A 19,384-nucleotide genomic window follows, 5' to 3' on the forward strand; every position below is an offset into this window, starting at 1 on the left:
CTTTTCAAGCTCAAACAGTTTCTGAAAGAGCAATAGGTTTGAGCGCTGATATTTATTGGTGTTAGTTTTTCTAACGTGTTCGCTATGTGAAGTCGCGCACGCGAAAAAAAAGAGAAAAGTAGCGGTTGGCGCAGGTTTTCAAGATGTCGTCCCACCGGAATGTCTGGCTTGGCTCCCGGGTGTCGAATCGTCAAAAGTAGCTTCTGCTGGCTTTTATAAAAGAGCACCCACATATACCTACGCATTCGTGCCCACTTGGGCCGTCGTTCACGAGTGAGGACCGGGACGACACGTGGCAGTAGCTGGTAGCGCTTTTGAACTAAGAAGTCCCTGCGCGTAAGACCACAGCCCAGTGGAAGGCCCGTTCATTTTGTTCGCACTGTTCGTTTCGAGAACAGAAAGCGACGCCGCACTCGCTCATATCTTCACACGCATCTCGCACCTCCAACCGCAACTCAGCTGTTGCGGCAGCCGCAACCGCCGCAATATGCCGTGCGAAGCCGTTTGTTGCTTGAGAGAACGCGTGCGAACGGTCTCGCGCTCCGTTCGTTTGTAGCAGACGATATGCTCGTTATGACGCGGTATGACGTCACCAAAAAATAAAAGATCAAGCAAAAAGAAAAATGGCTACGCCCCTCAGAGACGTGGTTTTTTCCGGCTTCGGCCAATCGCGTATTCCGCCAGAATGGGTGCAGAACGAACGGCGCAGAACAGAGATCTCCGATCACCCCACTCGTTATGCCGCGAAATGACGTCACCAAAAAAGAAAAGATCAAGCAAAAAAAAGAAATGGCGACACCCCCCGGCCTTGAGAGCCAATCAGCGCGCTTGTTCTTCCCCAGGAGAACGAACAAGCGGAACGAACAGATCTCCGATCGCCCCCTATGTCGGAGTAATTCCTTCTGGTAGTGAAGACAGTGACGTTCGGGGACCGACGGTGGCCGCGAGTGTAAATCCATTTCGATTCAACGTTGCGCAGCCTTTTTTGAGGTTTTATGTCCGAATTTTCTCATATTGAGTTCGGTGTATTCGCACGCTACTGTGTCGCTTCATTCCTGGTATACCATTGCGTCTCTGCTTCTACGGTCTAAATTTTGGCCCATACCGTGAAAGCACTGTGCGTCACGGTGGTCTTTTATTACACGTTCCACACTGCCCTCAGTTCCAAGCGTCTCCGCCTCTCGTTATCGCGCCATCCTCTTCCTCTTCGTTCCTTGACCGAGCGCGAAACGTGTGACAAAAGCAGTTCTGCCTGCTATAAAATTACACAGCCTTTTTCAGTCTGAAGCTGCATTTAGCTCTATCTACAAATTTTATTCCGTTTCTTGCAATTTGTTTAATCTTCCCGAGGTCCTCTGAGCCATAATACAACGGGCTCGAAATATCGCCAGAGTCATCCTAGGGATCCCGGGCTAGGTGTTCTTCCCATGCTCCTCGCTCAATACCAATATTAATAAGACAAACACTAAACAGATTGGACAGACGGCCGCTATCATTAGCAAAAGTATTGGGTCCATGGCCAACTGAAACTCTTCAAAACATTGCTGCACACGCCCTAGTACAGTTTTTAGAAGAGTCGGGAATATCAAAAAGATATTGATTCATATTTGATTCAAGATTGATTCAAGACAGCTGTGTTTAAAATGTGTTTAAAGTGTGGGCAATGCCCAGTGACTTCTATGTGATGTGATCGCGCTATACAAATGACTGTGGCACTGTGGGTTGAACTCTTCGGCAAAGTGCAAACGATTCTTGTGTGTCTTGTGTCTTGTGTGTGGACATTGTTGTCAGCACGTGAACATTATGCATGACGTGTGAACATTCCTTTTCAGTGGACATTGCCGTGAGTGAGTGACGCTAATTAATAAGTAAGGGAAGAGGAGTAGCCGGAGCCATGTATAGGCACCAACCTCTCCTTAAACACATTTAATAAAAAAAAAGAAAGATCTTTTACTCTGTCTCCTTCATATGTTCAACATGATGTGCAAAGGCGCTGAAAGTTCCATGACTGCACGGAAACTTCCATGACGTACTGCTAGAAGCCTAGAAACGAGCTCTGTTTTACAAGCAAGAGCATTTGCTTTCTTTTGTAGCACACTACAACGTTAGTGTGCTTACTCATTACAATGTGCAAATGAAACTTTGAGCTTGAATCGCACTGAGCTTCTTTCCCCTTCAACTTCTTCTTTACTTGATCGTTGTTACATATTTGCCACATACCCTTTTCTGCTTATACAAACTGTAAAAGTCCACAATTCATTTTCGATGGGAATACAGCTATTGTTATGCTTCCGCGCTACTCCACGAATAATACTATGCAGCAACGGAAGAGTGCGCAGTAAAGGGATATATTCATGAACTCTACGGAAGCGACCACAGCGAAGGAATTTCGCCTGCTCTCAGCCGTCACCTGTGGCCGACACAGAAGCGAAATTGAGCTTTCTTCTCCATCAGTTTCGTTTCCCAATATAGCGACAGCATTCGGCACCTATCTGACCTTAATCACGTTGAAGAAGGGGGCTGAAAAATGCCTATCACTGAGCGTTAACAAAATACCCTTACAAAAATTCTCATTGAAAAACCATTGAGAAGTTATTGAGCAATGTCAACAGATGGCACTGAAAATACATTGTGGATCAATAGAAAAACTGTTGAGAAAACTGTTGACCAGTATTGAAAATTGGCCCGCGACTTTCAATTGAAAGACCATGTTGTAAATCAACATCGATATATCGTTGAGAGGAAAAGAAACGTCAATTGAAAATGCATTGTGGATCAATAGAAAAACCGTTGAGCAAGCTATTGACCAGTATTGAAAATTGGCCCGCGACTTTCAATTGAAAGACCATTACGCAAATCAACATTGATTTATCATTGAGAGGAAAAGAAACGTCAATTGAAAATACGTTGTGGTTCAAGTGAAATTTCGTTGCGGTAGCTGTTGACCAGTATTGAAAATTGGCCCGCGACTTTCAATTGAAAGACCATTACGCAAATCAACATTGATTTATCATTGAGAGGAAAAGAAATGTCAATTGAAAATACGTTGTGGTTCAAGTGAAATTTCGTTGCGCTAGCTGTTGCCCAGTATTGAAAATTGGCCCACGACTTTCAATTGAACGACCATTAACGAAATCAATATTGATTTATCGTTGAAAAAACGGTGAACGTCAAATTGAAGCATTGTTGATAGGGTTTTCACATTCAACACTGAAAGGTCAATGAAACATGGGTGACGCTCATAGCCTGACTGAGATCATTCTTGATTTGGGAAAACGGCCAAATGTATATGTAAGTACATGTGTACTGCAGGCCTAGCTAGGTCACCTTTGGCCTGCAGTACATAAGTGCCTACATTTTCATTTGCCCATTCTTTCAAAACAACAATAATCTCAATTACGCAACATACATTCAGATTGCTGCCAGCTGGAATAAAACCTTTAGCATCATCGTTTATGAATACACTGCTTGTTTTTCACACGCTGTAAGGTGCAGCAAAGGAGGTAATGTTTAAAACTTACTCAAATCCGTATTATATCTCGAAGTCTCTCACAGCCAAAGCTATATACCAGTCTCCTCTACCAACAGATATTCACACAGGTCATATTTTAGCAGTATACATGGCTCCCTTTGTCCATTCAGGTAGTGTTTGCAGGGTGCAAACACCTGTGAGTAAACGACACTTATACTTGCACCCGAGGTTGGCGACACCAAGGCACATGCCAAGCAGCAACACATTAACACTGCCATGAACTTCTATTCTTCTCTATTAGCTTGTTTTAATGGACACTAGCCGAGTTTCTGTGTAACTTGGGAAAAAAGAAGAGAACAGTTTTCTAAGTAAAATATTTATTTTTGAGCAACAACTTTTGTTCAAGTTTCTAAGTATTTGTGGTTTGACATAGCAAGAACTTCCCACTGTAATGTGCAAACCGCATCCAAGTTGACAAAATAAGTTAAACACTATGTAAAGCACCACTTTAATAAATAAATTTTAGACAACTACAAGTATCAGAAGGTAAAAAAGCGCATAAACACTACTGGCAAGGCACACACACTACGGGAAGAAATGTGCAGAAGGAGTGAACAGGGCTCACACTGGTTTCAAAGCCAAATTCAAGGATCTTCAAGGATTCCTATAGAAGGTTCTTGGAGGATGGAAGGCAGCATCACAAGTATCAATTTTCTGCTCTAACAAAGTTTCCAAAACAATACGGGGAGCTTTATGCATTTGAAGTAAAAAATGGGATTTAGCCAAGTCAGAACCGAGAGACAATGAAGCCAAGGAAAGTATAAAGGACATAATTTGTAGGTTTTAACTGTAGAGTAGTAATTATGACATAAATGGCAAGGAATTAAACAGGATGAAAAATCAACTTGCTGCTGATAGGGACCAAATCTACAACCTTGAGATAATGCGTCCCATACTCTACCTGATCATATTAGCTTCCTACTGTGCACAAAATTCACAGCATTAATGAAGCTGCTGGGACATCTTTTATATTAGATAAGTAATCTTGTTCAGTTCCCCCGTCTCACTTTTTCAGGCATTGAGAAACTGTTTAGTTTCATGACGGTGATGTACGACGCTTCTACTTTTTCCGAGTACTGACCTGCTAAACAACAAAACAGTAATGACCGCTTCAAAATTTTATCCCCAATTTTTACAATTCGATCGTTGAATACATTTTTGACTCCATGCAGTCATCATGCTTCTCCTGTTTTTGGGCTTTGATAACAATTGAGTCAAGTGCGAATTGGATTTATGCCAGTAGAGCAATCAACTTAGCAAATATCCTCTCCATATAAAGTCAAGGTTCTTGCCTACACAAAAGAGCAATAACAATCACTACATGGGAGTCAATCACTAAGCCTGAGCAGCAGTGCCATCAGCTTTAGTCAGAAGTACTTGGTTTCTAACACAAAGCATCAACTTTTTTTCACATTTTGCCTGCATTATAGGACAGTGGATGTTTGTTGAGCTAGAAGATCTATCACAAGTAGTGAGCTTGCTATAGAAGAAGAGAAACTAGCATAAGCGCTGGAAGTGAAGTCGAGTCCCAAGAAGCCAAATCAAGAGAAAGGGGGAGAAGGCGGACCGACAGTTGCGGAAATGAAATGAATGATCGGTAAAGCAGTGATGCAAGCAAGGTAAACAGAGTAGCCGAATCATCACTGAGCATGACATGTTCCCTCAGTTTGCTAGACAAATGTTTACAGAACACCGAAAGAAATTAGTATTGTCAATATTGGACACTATATACTAAGAAATTCCAAGGGTTTCAGGGCTTTAAAAATGTACTTTTACTTTTTCAAGGGTTTTCAATCGTTTCAAGGACCTGCATGCACCCTCAGTAAAGGAGCAGATCACAATTTTAAAGTGGAATGTGTGCCCTATGAATACCACCAAAATATATGATTGCGAACTTGAAGCTTGAATGAGCGCTCACTTAATGCAACTGTGCATAAACTTACACATTACAATATTGACACTTGACTAGTGAATGCAATTAACGTTAAATTAGTGTAACAAGATTTTTCATACACTTGCACATTATAAAATCACAGTCGTTCACTATTGGTAGCACCACCCCTCTTCATCTGTTCAGGCAACTTCGGTTCCCTCGACAGAAGTGGGGCCAAGGTATTCTTTACATTCGTGGCCAGCGATTTGTGACAGATGAAGCCTGCGACAGAAGGACAGGGCACTTATAACTAAAAGTTCCACTAGAAAAATATAACAATCTTTGCACACGTCACGATGAAATTATTTGATTAGTTCTGTATGGGTATAACTGCAGTGCATGACCAGCACATTGCGTTCCCCAGTAAAAATGCAAAAGAGGGCAAGAACGAAAAGCACGCTGTGCCAGAGCTTTATGAATACCTTCTATGTCAAAGGTGTGAACCATACTTTACCACTTTGGCTGCAACATAATTTTCAGCTAGACATATAACAAACATAAGAGGAGAGACAGGGCAGAGCTCTTGCCTTCAACTGCTTAAATTCATTCGCAAACCCAGAGTATCCCCAATGGACAAACAAATGATCCAACAAGTGTGCCAGAATATCATTTAAGCAGGCCAGCAAAAAAAGTTTCACTCGCGACAGAAGTCACTGTTGCTAAGCTTCTTAAGATATGCCACTTCTTGCCCAGCGAGTTCAAAAATGGCACGCTTACATATTTATCACCAGCCATGAAAACGCAGCAGTCTTACTGCCTGTCTGTCTAGAGAGCAGTCAGAGCCCGCTTATCTAGTTAAAAACACGAGTTACGTTTTTAGTTTTAACAGTCAAATAAATAGAGTGCATTGCTCAGTGGATTTGCTTGCACGTAAAGTGACTTCCTTGCATGTCTGATTGTTTCAATTTCGTCAGCTGAAGCCTAGCACTCTCTGGCAGTTGAGCTGCCAAAAAGATTGAGCTGCCTCTGCCCCTTCACTCTTCATTTTCCTGTTCAGCATAGGCGTTAGGAGATATGTCACAGCTAAAGCAATCACACAAACTAGCCCAACTCTCTTATTTAACTTTGCCTACTGAGTAACAATATGTTTACTAAGAAAACTTACAAAAACTACGAGACATTTTGAAGTAATTTTGTCTGTTTACCCAAGTGAGATGCAAACAGCTTTTGGAAGTTCGTATCGTGTAGCATATTTTCATTGCTCCTAAACAAAATTCCACCACGCCACAAGAATTAAGAGTAGCTTCAATTTAATTTGCATCGTACAAGCTGATATGCTGTTAAGTGCATTTTGTATGTCATAATTACTCTTCATAGGCTTCTCTACAAACAAACCTAATAACACGGCTGACAATGAAGTGTGTTTTCAAACTTCAGAACACCATTTTACTTTGGCTTTACTGCAGTTATGCAAGCTGGTTAGACTAAAGCCTGCAGAACACAACAGCTATAAGAAATGTTCTGTTTCAAAAGTGGCATACTCACTGTGGGATATACTTGTAAGAATATTTTTTTTATAACTGGGTGATTCCACGTAAGATCGAACAAACGATGGCTGGTCGACCTCTCAAATTTATTTCAAAATTTTATATATTATTGCCTGATGAGTGGAAAGAACAGATCCGCAATTTGTTTTGCCGCCAAAAATTTTTTCGAACCACAGGAAATCAATAATGACGAAGAGGTGGAGTGGAGCGCTCATCCGCTCTGCTGTTTTGGCCAACTTTCGTTATGAATTGCACAAAATATATTAAAGTTAGATCGCTCAAAATTATTTACCTAAATATATGCATGTTTTTGCTTCTGCTGAGGTATTTTTAGTTTTTATGCGTCATGTAGATGTTTTTATAAAAAACCTTAAAAATGGCCCAATCGGCAAAATTTTCATTACTTCGAAGGTATTTATCTCAAAAAAGCCTTGTAGCAGAGCGACAAAAATTCTGCATTACGTTCTGCGCATGCTTATCTACCAAACTGCCAAATCCTGTATTTATATAACTTTTCAGTAAAGAGATATGATCGGGCTAAGTTCAAGAAAACACCGAACAATGGAAAGTTCTGACGACAATTAAAAAAAAAACCCATTTTTTAAATTTCTTAAACTTTGTCCACTTATTCTCCTCCACATCAGCTTTCACAATCATTAAAAACATGTTGCATAATGTCGTTGCACTAATAGTTATGGCCCCTCCAATGAGACCCTTAGGCAAGGATGGGCAATTCCGACTTCTTGCCCAGCAAGTGTATAAAATGCAGGCAGGATTGAATTTCTTTTTTATTAAAAGGTCAGCAGGTACCTAAAAAGGTGTCGCCGGCACTGAAGACGTTAATTTTGAAATTATTTGGTCACTGCAGCGGCCACGAGCGCGGAGCTACCGAGTAGGCGCGCGCGCACCCGAGATGCTCGTTGTAAGAGACGGCGCAGTGAGAGCTCGTTCTCGCGTCCTCAGACCGATTGAGTTCGAAACAGCAACACCTCTCGGGTGACTTGAACGCACGTGCACTGGAGCTTCGCTATTCTATCCGCCCTCTGTTCGCATCTCAGCTAGGCGCTGATAACACGGCGGAGATGGAAGCAAGATGAAAACTCTATAAGGGAGCTATGAGCGCTCGCTTCACGCACGCTGCTGCCACAGAAACTGCGCTGCGCCAGTTGCGATCAGTGGAAAGCATGAACGTGGCGCTCCAGTGGCAAAGCAAAATATGGATTGTCAAAGGAAAGAAAAGCAAAACTATCGGTAACCGGATGCGCTTGTCTGTATTAAATGTCGGCAGCAGACGGCGTGAACTGGCCGTGCGTTCGGTGCGCTGTTCACACTTCATTCGGCGCGGATAGTTCTTGTGCTTTGCTCTTACTCTACTCCTCCTGTGCGTCTCATGACGAGAAAGTATAGCTCTGAATGAGTCTATTGTGGAGACTACCTTTCGAAGCACAAGAAGCTTAAAGGAGTACTGACACGAATTTTAAAAAATTTCGGATTGTTGCTCTAAATAAAAATACTGGTGTCGAGAAACGTAAAACGACTATTGTGGTGCCTGGGAATGCATCCTATATATTTTAATTAGCGCCACCTTAAAAAGACACTTTCGGTTTCGATATCGAGGGGGTGGCTTCTCAGTATCGTTTCATAGCAGTGTGACGTCACGGAGATACAGAAATATGCGACGTACTAGCGGGAAATCCGTCATCTGCTCGTGGTGCAATAGACAACAATGAGTGAATTGTCGTCCAGTGACCCTGACAGTGATTTCTACGATTTAGGCTGCATGCAGGATGCAGAACTCGCGAACTAGGAGGAACTGTCTTGACTTGTCGGGATAATGTCCTTGCAGTGTGCCTGGCTTGCAAATGCTCAGCGACGAAAACTTCAAAGTCAATTAAAATATTTTATACGTGTTCTCCGACTCCAGTGTGTGGACAGCGTGGCTGCATACCAACGAAGCAAAGATGTCCCTTTTGCGATGTCTCAAAATCGTGTCAGTACTCCTTTAATTATTGCAAAGAAGCCAAAATTTCGCAGAGTTACCGACCTAGACATAAATGCTTTGAAGGAACGTTTAACGCCCGAAAGATCAGTGACTGTCAGTGAGACGGACTACTTGTGCTACGCGTGCTTTTGCTACCACTGCAATGAAAGATCTTCACGGAACGCACAGTTTAACGATGACATTCTTATGCCCCCTGAAAAAGAAATCGACACAATTATCCAGATCACTGCGACTACCGGTGCACGTGCGTTCAAGTCACCCGAGAGGTGTTGCTGTTTCGAACTCAATCGGTCTGAGGACGCGAAAACGAGCTCTCACTGCGCCCTCTCTAACAACGAGCATCTCGGGTGCGCGCGCGCCTGATCGGTAGCCCCGCGCTCGTGGCCGCTGCAGTGACCAAATATTTTCAAAATTAACGTCTTCAGTGCCGGCGACACCTTTTTAGGTACCTGCTGGCCTTTTAATAAAAAGAAATTCAATCCTGCCTGCATTTTATACACTTGCTGGGCAAGAAGTCGGAATTGCCCATCCTTGCCTAAGGGTCTCATTGGAGGGGCCGTAACTATTAGTGCAACGACATTATGCAACATGTTTTTAATGATTGTGAAAGCTGATGTGGAGGAGAATAAGTGGACAAAGTTTAAGAAATTTAAAAAATGGGGTTTTTTTTTAATTGTCGTCCGAAGTTTCCATTGTTCGGTGTTTTCTTGAACTTAGCCCGATCATATCTCTTTACTGAAAAGTTATATAAATACAAGATTTGGCAGTTTGGTAGATAAGCATGCGAACAACGTAATGCAGAATTTTTGTCGCTCTGCTACAAGGCTTTTTTGAGATAAATACCTTCAAAGTAAAGAAAATTTTGCCGATTGGGCCATTTTTGAGGTTTTTTATAAAAACATCTACACGACGCATAAAAACTAAAAATACCTGAGCAGAAGCAAAAACATGCATATATTTAGGTAAATAAATTTGAGCTACCTAACTTTAATATATTTTGTGCAATTAATAACGAAAGTTGGCCAAAACAGCAGAGCGGATGAGCGCTCCACTCCACCTCTTCGTCATTATTGATTTCCTTTGGTTTGAAAAAATTTTTGGCGGCAAAACAAATTGCGGATCTCTTCTTTCCACTCATCAGGCAATAATATATAAAATTTTGAAATAAATTTGAGAGGTCGACCAGCCATCGTTTGTTCGATCTTACGTGGAATCACCCAACTATAAACCCACACTTACTGACAAGCAGTCTACGACAACCAAATGCTCCTTTTGAAGTAAGAAATCACGAAAAAGTTGAACAGTTTCACAGTGGTATTCCAAGGTACATGTCACAGTTTGTAAGAAGCGAAAAATAGCAGACATCAAACGCCTGTTCAGAGCTGTTTGATTTAGTCAGCATGAAAAAAGTTAAACACGTTTTCCCTAACTTAGCGGTGAAGTTGATTGACGGCGTGTTATAAATGGGCTAGGTGCTTACCAGCAAACAAGCACCAGACATCACATGCAAATATAAGGGGACCACCAATCACACAAGACATCGAATAACTCATCTGGAATACAATATCCTATTAGCTTGTAGTGAAGTTCTAAACAGCAGACGGGACAATGTTAACGACCAAGCTATGGAATGCGCAAACAATGTAATAATATCAGGGGTTTTATGACCCAAAACCACGATATGATTATGAGAGATGCCATAGTGGAGGACTCCGGAAATTTCGAACACCTGGGGTTCTTTAACGTGCACCTAAATCTAAGTAGACGGGCCTCAAACATTTTCGCCTCCATCAAAAATGCAGCCGCCGCGACCGGGATTCGATCCCGCAAACTTCGGGCGCCATAACCACTAGACCACCGTGGCAGGGGCCAAACAATGTAAAAAAGAATATGGAAGTCACTGAGCATTACAGTACAAGGAGCGTGCATGCAAAAATTTGCTTCATCTGGTGACAAGATAGTCAGCACGCCATTAATAGATATGGCAGCGGAATTAACATCACTCAATGATAAGACACCTGATGTGTCCCTTTCTTTCTTTCCTCTGTGAAAATTACTTTTTGAAACTGCAATATATGGCTGGATTTTACTAATAACATTCAGTTCGTAGTCAGCACTCTGGCTGTGCTCTACCAGTCTTGCTCTTCGTTATTGCTGTTTTGCACATAAACGTAAAGAATAATACTTGAATGCCATAGTCCGCTGCCAGTTCATTGGCACAACTTTGTTAGGGCAAATACAATGCCAAAGACGGCACTCTAACACACAAGCATGCATAACTTGTTTTACCAAGTTTTACTTTATCATGAAACTCTGAAAATCAATTTGTTAATTCTGCCTCGCATAGATGTCCCAAGTTTCCTCAAACAGTGAGATATCCTGCTATGGCGCTGTGCAGGTAGCTGACAACATATTTTTTCAGCACATCCTACCAGAAGCAGGTGGCCACAAGCATGAATGGCCAAGTGGAACATGTATATGACATGCACTTGCTATTACATATTGTTTCCTGTCTTGGAGTTGCTCACAATATAGGAGCAATAGGTCTCTCAATTGAAAGGGTCTAAACGGTCGATTTGTATTGATGGAAACAAATAAATACCATTTAATATGGCCTTGTCCAGACTTGCAGGAAGAACGCTTCCATCTTTCACAGCAAGCTGTCCACCACTTCAGTCTCTTGAGCTGCTGGATACATGCATAACAGATACCACAAAAAGTTCCGTCAACTTGTGCACAAAGAGTCCTTACAGTACACAAGTAGTAATATTAAGCATGATGGCTTAACACAGGCATATCATTATATACCAAAATTGTCCTCGAAAATAGGCCCAGGATGCATTAAGAACAAGTATTAGAGTAGCAGTGGGTCACTGCAAATAATTGTAATTTGCATTAGTTGTCGAATTTTGCTACAATTGTGTATTACAAAAGGGTGAGGTATACAGCTTGCCATATAGGTAATTTGAACACAAGAAAACTCCAGGAGCACTCCCATCAAAATATTAAATAAATATACGTGTGCTCAATTTGCAGAATGGATGACAATGAGCCCATTTATTGTATGACATCATGAATGTGGAGATTTCAAAAAAGGTTAAGATTCAGTAAAAGAGCAAGAATGCCAGACGGGACAGAAAAGATTGAGCACTGCGTCAGTTTTTCTGTCCCTCTGCTGTTCTTACTTTCATTAAATCTTGGGCATGCTTTAGCAACATGCCCAATTTTCCTCTCTCTGAAACAACTATCCTTGCTGTACTAAAGTCCATTCGTGTGCAGACCTGGTCCTTTACACTAGAAGTGCCTGTTCAATTTAATGAGCCCTTGATCCACTCCCATTATTTTGTTCTTTAATAGCGAGGGCCTCGTGCCAGCAAACTTCATGCCCTCAGGTAGCTCATGACGGTTTATTGATCAGCTACCAGCTCGTAGATTTCACGGGCTATGCGACACCAGCATGACTACGAATGCTGGTGTGGCACTGCCGGGATTACACACACAGAAGTGCCCAGTGGGGTGGATGAGAGAACGACTATGTCGTAGCTAGAGTGGTGGAGTATGAGATGAAACACTTTGTTGTAGGTTCAGGCCCTGGCAGCAGAATGTTTGTATTTTTGTCTACATTAATTCCTCTTTATGTCATAATTACTACACTACTTTTAAAAACTACGAATAATCTCCCCTATACCTCCCTTGGCTTCATCAGGTTTTGTCGAACAAAAAAACTGAGCCCCTTGATCTATTCCATTCTTTTTAGTTTGTTCAATTTCTCAGTGCTGTAATCACGCCTGAGAACCAGTAACCTCACTGTGATCTGCAAACACATATACAGATATCAGAAATTGCATTCTCTAATTAACTACTTCATAAACTAAAGCAGCATTGTCACCAGTTTCACTGAATGCTAGATCTTAGTTGTACATCCTGCAAATAAGAACCCCCTTTCAATTTCCTCTTTCTTTAGCAAAGCACCAAGGAAAACAAGGACTATACAGTACAACACAATCAAGTAGTGTTTCAATGCACCAGCACAGCCTAAACCATTTACCATTTGGGATAAGAAGCTTTTGCAATGGTGCCATTCCCTGTTACAAGAATTTGTAGTAGAACGTGTATGGTTCATCAAAGAAAATATGAAATTGCATGTCAGATATCTGACCCAATTTTTATCACACAAACACAGCAACAAAAAGAGCATGTACTTGCTTAATAAGCTTAATTGAACTGACACTAAATATCAAGCACTCATTACCTACTTTTTAATTGCTGACTTGAGTGCAGTTGTTTATATTAGAAAGTTGTGGTGCATGACAATTTAGCGCATACCAAGTTTTGCTTGAAATGTCGTCCCTTCCTTGTCACGTGCAGTTCAGACACGCCGCGTGTCCCGCGCCCAGTTTCGATATCAACCTTAAAATTGGAAGTTGAATATCTCGGATAACGTGCAACTCACGCGATTTCAAAAAAAAAAAAAAACGGCATGCCACAACTTGGCACACACTATATCTTTTTAATATAAACTACCTCCCTCAATAATTAAAAAGTGGATGAACGAGTTGTTAATTAACAGCGTAAATGTAATTTTGCTTGCGGCAAAGTATTTCCGCCTCGACTTCAAGTTCATGAGCGAAAATGACAGGAGCCTGACTGTCACACAACGTTTATAAAAAATATGTAATATCCAAAAAAAAAAACACACACACTACATGCATGCTGTGCGACTTGATATGTGTACTTCCTGTTACTACCAGTATCCATAGCGTGATTCACACAAATGCATTGCTTCAATGGGCATCCACCACACATCTAGGTGCTACGAGCCGCGACCTTGCGTAGCCAGAAGGCAACTGTGCTAGTTACTTGCAAAAACGACGCAGCACGGTAGACGCCGACGCAACCAGAGACATATGCTCTGAGCAGTATAGCGTGTGCATGACAGCATTGTGTCTTCCTACCTGCGTCCCCGTCTACCTTTGCAAGTTAATTCATTATACCTATGCTTATGGAACTATAACTTCAATTGCATTTACACCACAGAAAGGGTGTGGAACGACCAGTATGTTTAAAAGCGGACCCACTTTTACGGCGACAAGGCAATGTGCAAGTCGCTCCAAGCGACGATCTCGTGCAGCCAAGTTATAACGGCTCAACAGCACAAGGCGTGCGTGGCAGGAGCACAGAATCCCGTAATGGAACGCGCATTCTTCAGCTTGTTTTCAACTGTAATCAACGCACACGGCAACCGCTCCATAGAAAGGTATAACGAAAAGCACAGAAAGCAGCGATACTAGCACAATGCATACTTTTTTAGCAGGCCCTTGCTCTTGCGCAGCATCCCTTCTGTGGTAACTGGCCGCCCGCCCAGGCACTCTTACCTGCATAAAAGTTTCCATGCACTAAGGTAACTCAGTAACGCAATTTGGTAACATTCTTGAACTCACCGAGGTGTTGTATCCGCTGCGGCGACTGTCTCGTCAAACGGCCCGCGCTTGCGCTCTTGTTCAAAGCTCGCGTCCGTTGGTTGGTGCCACGACGACGCATCGCCGCCGTCGATTCCATGTCAAACAACGACCCGAACGTCCCGACACGCGATGTAAGTAGTACGTGTTCATTCAACAACGATAACCGCACGTAATATTGATAAACACGGTAAAAATAGATGCGCGAAACACCACTACACACCACTTCGTTCGCAGCGAGCGCAGGGAGCCTTTCAACGGAACCCGTTTGAAAACGTCACGTGTTCACTGACGTCTCTGCGCGTGCGCGTTCTTCGGTTTGAACTGATTGGCTCTCTCGCTCAGCGGGCGATTTGAATCCTTGAACTGAGTTGCGGCAACTCTCTCTCCCTTCCGTCGACTGCATCTCCCTGTTCATGGCCTCTGATACGCCGGCGCGCAATCTTGGAGGCCATAGCTTGTTCACCACTTCTTTCTCGGACGCGCGCCTGTACTGTAGTGTACAATCGGGCGGCCGCAACGCGTCAACCGCGTCTGATCGGTTCTTAATACTACTACTACTACTGCGCTTTTGCTGTTTAAAAATATACAGCATCTGTACACGAGTGGTACGTTTTAATTACTGCTAAAAGTAACAGCTGCTGTCTTTACGGCTGGCTAAGTGTGCACGTCCGTGCGTGTGCAAAACAAAAGCACGTCGAAAACCGGGGCCTTTTGACAACAAGTGTTCACTGTGCTCCTTAATACCTCTTCGCAGGCACGTAGGCAAGCCCCCCCCCCCCCTCCGAAAAAAAAAAAAAAAAACTCGTTTCTACGTGCCTGCCTCTTCGTATTGAGCAACGAACCAATGGCACCATCAATGCCTCGCCCTTAGTGTGATTCAGCTGCAGCTTCTTTCTTATTGATGTACTTTGTTAGCCTTAATTGATATATTCTAAGTTGGGCATGTAAGCAAGTTACTATCAATTTGAAATTGCCCATTTAAACACTATTCAAAAGTACATTGCACGTCGTCGTAATAAAAGCAGGAGAAAATACTTATTTGTTGAAAGGCGACAGCTAATCGACAAAATAGTAGTTTAACAAACTTCGTTTCTGGGCAAGTTCGTTTATATTCGAAAAGAAAGCCCACGTACTGTGTATACTGAATAGTAACAGAAACAGCAATACTGCACTGAATTCTGCTATTTATGTCTTTAAAGAGGCTGTTTTCCTGTGTTCAGCGTGACCGTTATCCCGCTTCGACATTGCGCTTTGGAGTATTCCATGAAATACGTTGTCCTTGGCAATGGACAAACGAAGGCGGAAAGACCATACGGTCCTTGCAGTTATATTAGTTTCTTTTGTGAGTTACTGTGTTCGTTAAAAGTGCGATCTATAAATACAACACAAAATTTACAAGTTTCGATGCGTTTTTATAGCATCATTGATCCCAGGAGGGTTAGAGTCAAAGAACCCGTGCATACACAAAAACTGTTCTCAGATGGTTAAATAAGACATTAGTGGTAAATAACGATGAGAACGACCGGCGAAACCAGGGGGAGGGGCGGGGGGGGGGGGGCGCGGAGCGAGCGCGCGCCTCCAGACCGGCCGTGGTTTTACAATAAAGGATCGGTCGAGAAGAGCGGACTGCGACGAATGTTCACAAAAGAAACGTGGAGTTTCAAAGGTAAGGTTGCGAGGAAGTTCTGTAGGTCCGGTGCACATATGGTTGGAGAAATGAAAGGGCGTATACTTACGAAAACTGCGTGCATTATACTGGTTTGTGAACGTTTTGGCCGTGGCACAGGCTTCGTCAGTCAGAACTTTGACCAGTGCGCACGCGCATGCGTTGCGCGTCCGTGTGTGTATTTGCGCGCGCGCGCGCGCGTGTGTGTGTGTGTGTGTGTGTGTGTGTGTGTGTGTGTGTGTGTGTGTGTGCGTGTGTGTGTGCGTGTGTGTGTGTGTGCGTGCGTGTGTGTGTGTGTGTGTGTGTGTGTGTGTGTGTGTGTGTGTGTGTGTGTGTGTGTGTGTGTGTGTGTGTGTGTGTGTGTGTGTGTGTGTGTGTGTGTGTGTGTGTGTGTGTGTGTGTGTGTGTGTGTGTGTGTGTGTGTGTGTGTGTGCGCGCGTTTTGGACTGACCTACAGTATCAAAATTTATGAGGCATTGATTGCACCAAGTTCCACTGGCAGTGAATAATGCCTCGATGGTATTTCGACATAATTGCGTCAATGACATTTTTATTCCAAACTATACTCAACAGAAATACTGTTGGTGAAATATTTCCTCAATTGTATTTCAAAATAATTGCGTCAATGAAATTTTATTGCAAAGTGTTCAACAGAAATATTGTTTACGAATTATGTCCTCAATAGTATTTCGATAGAAATGAGTCAATAAAATTTTTATTGCAAAATGGTCAACAGAAATATTGTTTACGAATCATGTCCTCAATGGTATTTCGATAAAAATGAGTCAATGAAATTTTTATTGCAAAATGGTCAACAAAATTATTGTTGAGGAAATATTCCCTTAATGGTATTTCGATTGAAATGAGTCAATGAAATATTTATTGCCAAGTGCTCAACAGAATTATTGTCGACGAAATATTCCCTCAACGGTATTTCAATAGAAATGAGTCAATGATATTTTTATTGCGAACTGCTCAACAGAAATGTTGTTGACGAAGTATTGAAGCAAGTCAATGAGTATTGCGGAATCATTGATAATCAATAAAATCAATAATTCGATCATACTCCGGCAATGGAAAATCAACAGTCATTTTCATAAGGGTAGCGATAGATAAATGGGCCTGTTTTATCTTAAGACACATTCATATGAAGCCAAGAAATGATGGTGTCAAGGAAGTCACAGGCCCCCCTATTAGTGTTCAGTTGGAGTGAAATCATTATAAGATAAAGTTGTAAGTGGAAGCAAAGCAACTTGTCGCCAGTGGGAACCGAATCGAATGACCTAGTGCTACGCGTGCGATGTTTTACCCGCTGAGCCCGCTTGGATTTCGTTGCGTACTTCTAGATGAAGTGTCGTCCAGTGCCACTCTTAGCCATGGAGGCGTACGCGGAACATATTTTCCCCGGCGGCGCCACGTACCATGTGGTCATTTACGGTCTTGCAGTTGACTAATGAACCATCGCATGCTGCAAACAAGACATTTCTTCGGCCTTTTCACCGCAGCCGAAATTGCTACGCCTCAGAAAAAAAAAACCTTCCTTGCTACGAATCAAAAAACGTTACTCGGAGCTTCGCTACGAAGCCTTAGAGGAATGGCATCCAAGGTGCGCGGGTATGTTGCAGGAATTGCCTACGCCGTCTCTTGACCAAGCAACGCTCAGACGCTGATCTTTATCTAAAACAAACTTTCTCGTTAACGATACTATTAGAGGACCCCACAGCCAGCGTGTTCCTGTTTGTGGTTGGGGGTCAGAGGATATGTCCCTGGTGGGTCATGACCGGGAACCTGTGGACGCCGTCCTGCAAAGAACGAGAAGCTTGCTCGATGGCCTTGCGTTATGATCTCGTAAATCTTGCCAGAACAGGCAACAACCCTGCGGTAGACACGGCACCGCCAGAGTGAAAGTGAACGGTTTCCCGTAATAGTCGGTCATGTACCCATAATGATGCCGGCATCATCCTCCATTGCGTCCGCTCTGATGAAAGTTTTCACGGAAATGAGATTGTCTCGGGTTTAGCGGAAAAAGATGTACACGAGGGTTGTATAGTGTGCAGAGCTCTAGGTTCCGTATATGTATAGAAAATCCTGTACCATGAGCCGTGATTTTATTGAAACAGAGGGAGCAGTTGCCATGCACTTTGAGAGGGACATAATTTGCCTTTGGCGTTCCTGTTGTACATGGTACGCTGCAGGGAATCGCTAAAATTCAGGAAATTTGCATTATCATAATTATGTGCAAACTTGACGAACCTTGTTACTATGCACGAAATCTCGAAACACTTATCCTTAGGTTGATGTAATGGCACCAAATTGTCCCTCCTCTAACAACCGCTGCTAAAGCGTATAATTAGTGGCAGACAAACTTTCAACAAGTCAGGCCTTACTGAAATAAGGGCACCGTTGGCCCATAGCCGTTGCCGCAGAGCTTTAATGGGGATTATGCCAAAACTTTGTAGGCCCGCAGGAGACATACAGCGTTGGTAAAGAAGAAATATTGACAAGCGCTTAAGTGCATTGGTACGTGATTGGTTGACGGCAATTCACCACAAGTTTCTTTTTCTCAAAGTTAGGCCCTGTGTAAAAGGAGGTAGACGCATTTCATAATCCTCTCAGGCTTTGAGATATTGGTAAATGTAGCATCGAGTATGGCAATTCAAATGTTTGCTCCCAACTAGACTAAGCAAATGACCTTTGACGCAATGAATCCTTTGTTATTGCAGTCAAGCACTTCGACAAAATTTTACGAAGCGCCACACGCATTGCTTTGTAAACGCGACGTCAAATATGCCGGGACTGTTTCAGTTGTTGTTTTCAGTCTTGTTCACGAAACGAATGCGCAGAGGATTGCTTAAGTTGCCCAATTGTCCTTAGAGCAATTCTGACTGCTGGATTCTTAGAATAAGCTTGCTACAGACTAAAAAGGGCCCTGTTTGTAGGTTTTCCCAGCTAAAAGAAAAACAAAGGCCGAAATGTTCTTTGCAATAAACTTGCGAACGCAGGGTCCTTACGTTTTTCGACATTTTGGGAAAAAAATCGCATTAAACTCCTACTAAAGTTATTAGCAGCTTGCTCGGTTCTATTCCTACAACTAAAGGAATTTTGATTTTCACCATGACTGCAGCCAGAAACATTTTTTGTTTTGTTTTGTGGGGGGGAGAGGGTCCAACCATACTTTACGTATGTTTGTGCGTGCGTTTGTATGTGTGCTTGTATATATACGCAAGTAAAATTGAAAATTTTCGGGGAGTTCTCTTAAATTGCGAAAATATTTACTCTGAGTCTCTAGCACTGCGCGCGTA

General features: G+C 42.6%; 1 long non-coding RNA gene across 1 annotated transcript; it reads right to left on the reverse strand.

Annotated features, from left to right (window-relative positions):
• Positions 1-5,282: 5,282 nt before the first annotated feature.
• Positions 5,283-14,613, reverse strand: LOC125757486 (uncharacterized). Its single transcript, XR_007415259.1, has 3 exons — positions 14,396-14,613; positions 11,557-11,639; positions 5,283-5,687 (listed from the first exon to the last, which is right to left on the reverse strand). It is a non-coding gene; the product is annotated as an uncharacterized LOC125757486 (long non-coding RNA).
• Positions 14,614-19,384: the final 4,771 nt, after the last annotated feature.

Source organism: Rhipicephalus sanguineus, chromosome 2 (genome assembly GCF_013339695.2).
Source record: "Rhipicephalus sanguineus isolate Rsan-2018 chromosome 2, BIME_Rsan_1.4, whole genome shotgun sequence".
Lineage (NCBI taxonomy): Eukaryota > Metazoa > Arthropoda > Arachnida > Ixodida > Ixodidae > Rhipicephalus > Rhipicephalus sanguineus.